Source organism: Monopterus albus, unplaced genomic scaffold, assembly GCF_001952655.1.
Source record: "Monopterus albus unplaced genomic scaffold, M_albus_1.0 scaffold188.1, whole genome shotgun sequence".
Taxonomy (NCBI): Eukaryota; Metazoa; Chordata; class Actinopteri; order Synbranchiformes; family Synbranchidae; genus Monopterus; species Monopterus albus.
The window spans coordinates 112,865-120,964 of NW_018128068.1; positions in this window are offsets into that span (position 1 = coordinate 112,865).

Consider the following 8,100-nt stretch of genomic DNA (forward strand, 5'->3'; position numbering starts at 1 on the left):
TCTGCGGCTCGACACCCGGTCCCACTTCAACCTGGTTATTCACTTCCTTGTAAAATATCACTGTAAATAAACTGAGCACTACTTGCACTGAAGTCAGCCACCTGGGTCCGTCCTTTTTTGACTCGCTCACCTCTGTGTGCGAGCAGATCTAACACACTGTTACAGCCATGTCACTAGAAAGGCTAAAAATATTGATCATGGCTGCTTTAAAGTAAATAAAACAAAACAGAAATTAAATTACAGTAGCACATTAGTGCACAATAAGATATGTAGCTCTGCTAACTGCTATCATAAGAGCACTTTGCTGTTTTAATGAGATAGTTTCCTCATCCACAACAAACTGAACTATCTTTCTAAATGGCAAAATGTTCTTTTGTGTTAAACAAAAATAAATCTAGTTTTTGTGTTTGCTTTCTGTCTTGTGGCAGCAATTCTGCGCCATATGGAACAGTAATCTGTGCTGAAACTTCATTCCAAGTATGTAAGTATATTCACAAGAATGAAGTGCTCATGTATTCACTTGAACACCAAAGGCAGAAATACTGTTTTAAAATCATTCATTTCTCTGAAATAAACATGGCACCTACAGCACAGTAGCTGTCTATGAGTGCCCCTGAATCCCCCACACTGTTCAACATGACCCCCCCTCACTTTCAGCTCTTGTCTTTGAACTGTAATTTAAACTTCACACAACAGCAGGCCTGTCTCATGAGCTTTCCCCAAAACAATACATGTCCTTGTTGGTTTGAATGAGACTGAGGTTTTAGGATCTGGCTTAACTGTTGTCTTTTCCGGTATTTAACTATAAAAACACCAAAGTGTTGTCATTGCTGCCGTCTAATTCCACTATGTTCCACTAATTATGTTGCATTAATTAAGGTTTTTCTGTTGTGGCGTCACAGCCATTAACTCAGCGGTGACACTGCCCTTAATTGGATAAGAGGTCATTAAGTCAGTGTTCTTTGATTAAGTTGGTGTTATCATAAACACCAACCCTGACACTAACTGATGGAACTACATAAAACACAGCTTTCATAATAGTGTGTATACAGTGCTGTATGCTACCTTTTACGGTGGTTCGGCCTTTCTGAAAGACATTAACAAGATGTAAAACGTTGTTATCAAACTTCTTAATTTAACAGATCTGAGTCCACACTAAAAAATCTCACCACAGCTGCTTTGTACTCTTGTTACAGATACAACACTGGTTTGTACTGAAGGTTTAACAAACATCAGTCTCGACAGAGAAGCTCTGCAAACCTCCAAAATGTCAGACAATGCAAGCACCATCGCTCACAACAAATGGGCTTTTTTCCAGCTTCTTACTTTGTGTTTTTGGTTATGATCCTCCTGGATCCGGTGCATGCCAGTGATACTGTGAACTGATATGTGATTATTTAAAGTAGGATGTAAAACAGAAAGCTTTCAGGTCACCCAGCTGAGAAGCAGACTGATATGTTTTTCCAAAGACGGTGTGAAATATGTAGACCAAGTTGAACATGTCATCAGATCAGCAGTACTGCCTGTCACAATGTTTAAACATCTCAAAGTTAATATCAAGCAGACCTCGATTTAACAGAAGGCCCAATATAGACAGAAAACAGACTGACACCACCTCTGCTTTCCAATCCCCAGCACCCCTGTTCCCATACCCACACATGCCCTCAATTACCCTATGAGCACCACATGTGCAACATCATTAATAAGATCCACTAATAATGGTGGCGAGCTCCATTGGCCGTCAGTGAGATTTGACTAATTACTATAATTGTATTGGAGTCATGCTCATTAAATATGAAAATTGTGTTCTGTGCAATGAATGGGGTTTCATGATCACTCTTGTATGGACAGGCAAGAAATAAATTAGAGAACAGTTTCTTGTTGTGCAATTGTCTGCAGCACACACAGCTACCTGCCACACCCCCCAGTCTGCTAATATAACGTGTGTGCATGTGTGCATGTGGTGTGTGGTTTTATTTTTTGTGGACGTTTCCATTACTTGTTGCTTATGATTCTCTTTACCTATACTATATATGCATGACCTGCTTGCCCATGAACGATGGAAATTTTAATATTGCACAGAGCATATAATTGCAATTGTAATGACTTTTTTCTTCAGTTTTTCAGCTGCATTAATTTCATTTTTTCCCCATTTGATTTGATATTTTTAGTAGTTTATATAAACCTTTTCTAGTATAGTTGTACTGTATACATCAGTGTTGGACATGACTAGTTGTACAGCAAAACATTTACATCATCCATTATCCTTTAATGCAATATTTTATTACTTTCAGAACCACTAATGGAAACCTGGAAATGCTGAAATTGTGTTTTTCAAGTGACTCTACAACCAGATTGTGTGATCACATTACACAGCTGACAAAAGGCACATGTGTTCACAAGCAGTTACACACTTAAAATCTATGTTACATTAGACATCCATGACATTTATGCCCATAAGCAATTAGTGACGAGCAACTTCCAAACCAAACACACCAGTCCCTCCCCTTCACACAACAGGATGTGTCGCAGACTCTTTGCTGTAACTTTTGCTCATATTTCTCTCTATCACCTCTTGGGACTTCAGCAGCTGTCAAAACTCCGGAGCCCAGACAGCAGAGTCTGGGAGTGGTTACGTCCCCGAGGAGCAGAGCATCCTTTTTCCTCCCCTTGTTTCTGCATGCTCAAGTTTGAGAAATCTTGCAATGCAAATGTGGTACTTACCTTCACCGCCCAGTAACAAAACTGTGTCACACTCCCAGCCTTCTTTGAAAGCCCTGATTTTGTCTGAGGAGATATAGAGGTGAGGAGAGGCAGGTAAACAAAGCATAATGTGGAGGTCAAATGCTAATGAGTGCTCCATTTGTAACGTCTGGCTCCTTCCAAAGGCAAAGTAACAACATCAGAGGCGCCCAGGCATTATAAATCATCCTAATAAACAATGAAGATTCAGAAAAGACTTCATGGTATTCATTGTGCCACCTTGAATGAATTTACAGCCCAGCTGTGATTTCTCTCATGTGGCCTTATTTAAACTGTCCCATTTTAAGCTGCCTGCATGAGACAGCAAGATACTTGCGAGTCCATTTTCAGGACTAACACCCTACCATATAATTTCCATCTGCTCAATGGTTAATAGGGTAAGACCAGAGAGAACCCCACTATGAACTGTAATGTTACTTGCTTTAGTTAGCCATAATGCTGCGAGACTTGAACAGATGCAATGCCATGAGGGGTTTGCAGCTGTCGTGAGGCCTTAGAAAACCCACAGCTGCCCCCTCTCCGTCTGAGTCCCCAAGTAAGAGGAGATGGACGTGACTGATGAGGTGATGAAAAGTTTGAAGAGGCAGGTGGATGAAAAGTATCTCAGGTAGTAGAGTGCAACATTTTTATGCATTTGTTTTTGTCCCACACTCTCTGTACACCAGACATACCGTCACTCAGTTGAGATGGCTACCTACAGAGGGCGCTCAGTTCATTTTGAAAAACACTGGCCATTGTCAGGGCTGTCTAAAGTTCCACAGATTGCATGGTGGTGGGGATGAGCTGTGGAGAAAGGCACCCTTACCTGTCCTTGAGCCAGGCGAGAGACAGGGGGAAAAGAGTAGATTCAGCATGTATGGACACTCTAGCCGGGGGCCATAAATCATGACCTTCTTCAATTTACCCAGAAAGCATATTGATAGTTTCCTATCTTCCTCACTCACTTTCACCTAGTTACATTGTCTAAGACAACATCACTCTGGGTAACCATGACTGACACTTTGCAGCTTATTCTCAGTGGAGTCTCACCTCAGCCACTCAACAATCTCCCACATGTGGTGAAGGAAGGCATGTGAGACAGCTAAAGCTAAACCCAGTGGTGACAGTACAAGGTTGTACTAACACTGTGATCATAGATTTTCTAAAAGAGGTAGGCAACAAGGTTGGCTGATTAACAGACCAGGATGACAGTGTCAGTGCACCTTCTTGGGCACAGACAAGCCTGAAAACTGGTGATGATTTAAGGAGAATAAAATATGGTTCACAAGAAGAAGAGTCACTCTGAGGACAGTGGGCCATGCCCTAATTTCCTTCTACATGACTGAAAACAGGAAAAAGTACTCACAGTTGTATGAGGGATGGTCATGAAACAAGTGATCATGTGTTTTTAGTTTTTAAAGTTCTTTCACTTTCCTTAAAGTTTTCAATAATATATACATGCACTTCCCTGACACACTGCACAAAACAATCCACAAGTACACAGATGTTATTTCCAGCAATAATATGGAATGGCGGTCATAGCTGTGCCAAGTGAGTAAATAAGAAACAAAAAAGTGACAACCCCATCTATTTTTTTAATTCAGTCTTCTGGTGAGAGATCTTTTCACTGGACATCAGAGCTGATGTTGTTTAGGGGAATTATTTGTGGCAGGCTGATTAAACACAGACTCACTTCCCCAACCTCCATATTGGCTGAAGTTGAAAGCCCAGTCGATGAAATGACTTCCGCAGGATTGCACCACAAAGGAAGGGAGTGTGTCAGATGTGTATTCAGCCAGCGGTTTAGCCAACACAAGGTCAAATGGGACACTGTGTAGACAGCTAACCAACTGACAGCCAGGGCACGAAGATGCCGTTACACCCCAAGGCCCTGTCTTGCTTAATGTACAAGTGCACACATAAACACACACACACACACGATTGGCCTTGCTAGGCACTGGATACATAGTAGATGCTTATGATCAGAGCAGGAAGTTAAAATTACTGATCACAATTATTTTGTTGATAACAAAGCAATATATGACATCGAACAGTGCCTTCACATATTTAAGAGTTTATCAAACCTGTGCTCAAAGTGGTTCATAAGCCCAAGTCTATTATTGATCACAGAGGCAATTCTCAGGGTGCATCTCCAAAATTTTGCAGGTGCTGGTAAACAGTGTGCACAAAAAATGTCTGTGTGGACATTTTGATCAGAAATGGTCCTCCTCAGCTTTGTGATGATGAAGACTGTGGTCAAAACATTCAGTATGTGGGTATTTGTTCCCTTTATCAGGACCCTTGTAAACGTGACAAAACTGGTAATGCAACATATTTATAGTATTGTTAAAAGACTGTTTTGTATTATTTGATTTCTTCCCATGTTTGTTGAACATATTTTTCAAGAAGTCATTTGCAGTGATTACATAAATCATGTGATTTTATTGCCACTGTACATTCAGTGCACTGTTAGATCTGAGTCACTCAAAAAAGCATATATTTACACATGGGTACAGCAGGCATGAACACAACAAACAAAACACAAGAAAATACCACACAGTACTGTCCAGTGAAAACCAGCTGTTTCATTGGCTTTTTACATTCTTCAAACTTTTCTCTTTTCGCCTTCCCAGGACTGTGTGTGCATAGTGACCCTGCCTTTTACAGAGCACAGGGCAAATTTATAATTAAAATAAACCAAGGCTCCCTTTTAACTTTATCCATATATCACAGCTGCTAAGATATTGCTTTTGAAGGGAGTAAACCTCTTGGGTAATCACATGTCTATGGTACATACACCTAGTAGGGTCCTTTATACAACGTGGACCAGAACGGCCAGGGAGGTTCCTCCATGTTTTATGTAAATCTTGTCATCTCAGTGCATGGAGCTAAGTCCGCAAATGGAACAGCGAATAAGCAGCTTTCTCCTCCGAGGAATGTGCTCCCCAGTCGCAGTAAGTTCATCTACATTTTTTTAATACCCAGTCAGTGATGTCACTTTATTTCTGTGCCACTGATTCCCAGGAGGAAACCATGGCCCGCTTCCAAACGCACTGTAATTTTCAAAATATGAACTGAGGTATAGGGTCTAGATGACTTCACTCACTATACGTCCTGCTGTGCCAACAACCAAAAGACACAAAGACAGAAAACAAAAAGAAAACAAGAGAATGCACCACCTTAGACAAAGCATAATATATTCTCACATGACTAATTACCCTTTGACTCATTGCAGGAACTTGTATTATACAACAATTCGGGTGGGCTCTAAATCTGTGTTGAAGTTGCTAATACATCATAAAAAATGGATTAAACAGGCATTCAAATTGAACAAATGATCATAGTTACATCAATGCACAGCAGCTACAGTATAGTATAGTGAAATATGCACAATACATTTGCAGTGTACAGCACTGTACAGTATGTCCACGTTGTAAACAAAGCACTAAATGTCAGTCTGATGCTCTACAACACATAGGTGGCCATATTTGCCTTGCATAGCCCAGTGATCACTGTTACGAAACTATTACAGACACCCATGAAATCGCCTTTCTAAAGGTTTAGACAAACCCTCCCCGTCGCCAACCGAAATAAAATGTCTCTTGTCCCCAAGGTACAACCAAAGCAGAAATTTAATTGCTCCATTTCTATTGAGAATTTCAGCTTAGGAGACAATTAGAATTAATTGGATGTAGTAGAACTTTTTTAGAACTCTGAAAATAAATTGAGCATTTTTCTTTTATTTTCTCATATTAATTTGAGAGAAGGGAAAGTTTGGGAAACAATTATCTGCTATCAGTCTTCAAAGTGCACAGAGAAGGTACGTAAACATTTTGGTCAAGTTTTTGTCCACAGCGTGTTCATTAATATTCCACACAGCCAGCACAACATGAACAAATGGAGCTTATTGAAACCATCTCCGTTAAGCATCGTAATACGACAACATCGTTTTTATGGTCGTTTCATCTCTTAGGCTACAGGGTGAGACTTCACACAGTCTCATGTTAACAAGAAAGATAAGAAAGCTCCACCATATTTAGCTATTATCATTATCATAGGTTTCAAGGACAGTCAAATTAAATGGATGCAAATGAATACTCTGCAGAATGAAGGTATAACTGCTTTTAATATACTGTAAATACTGCAGTCATGTTCACTGACTAGTTACTAGTGGCTCATTTTAAAGTATGTGACAACACTATGCTTTGGCTTTCTACTGTACAAAGGTGGCAAATCCTTCATTTCACCTGGGAATGGATTAGCTGGTTACACATTTGGGGAAGTGCATCATGGGAATTGTATTCTCTGCTGTATTGGGTTATAATTATCTATGCATTACATTACAGTGAATCAATAGCATCTGTTCCTGTGGGGATGGTGTGTAGTTACTGGGCGTTTGGTTTTATATTTTCATCTTGTTTCAGCAAAAGCTAGCGGCACTTGACACTTTAAAGACATGGCTGCTTTCAAGTGTTCATAAGGGACAATATCTACTCACTAAAATCCTATGAGGAACTGATTAACCTATTACTGTATCATTTAGATTTTATAACATCTTCTGTTTAATGTGTTCAGCTTCCCAAGACATGACGGACTATGTTGATACCTGTTTAATATTACTCTTATTGCTTTCCTTGAATAATTTGGCAGCCAGTTTACAACAGATATTAAATTCTTAAAATGTACTATTATTTCTAGAATATACAGATTTATTAACTTTGTGCATTTCAGTGTGTCTGAGTGAAATGTACATATAGTGCCAATTTAAGTGATTAGCACCTTAATTAAAGATGAGCTAACCCCCTATCATTACTGATTAGTTTCAAATGTAATTGTGTAGTTAAAATTATTCTCTCACATACAAGTGTCATTATATTGCTGCAAACAAACATTTAAGCCTCTGCTAGTTATATTGTCATATCCAAACAGTTTTAAAAGGTTGCCATCCTAAATTTAAGAAAAGCAAGGAGATAAAGGGCCTGAACATTGTTAGTAATAAAAATCAAAGCTGTTTTTTTTACTCGCCACCTTGAAGCACAGATTGACCACAAGGATCAAAATCATTTCTCATGGAAATATTTATCAAGCAGTTCTGTGTATTTTCAAATCAGCTGCTCATGTACGAGTACGTTTTAGCCTTGCTGCTATGGTTTGGAAAGCATGTTTCAAATTTGGCATTGGCCATATGTTCCCCACTTTCATGAGAAATTAGGGCTGCAGCCAATAAATACTCTTTATTCCTCTGAAAGTTATTTTTCCGATTAAGCAGCTAAACATTTTGTCTATAAAATGTCAGAAAATAGTCTTGTTCTGTCTGATCATTCCTCACTTTAGACAGTTCTGCTTTAAGAAACAAAT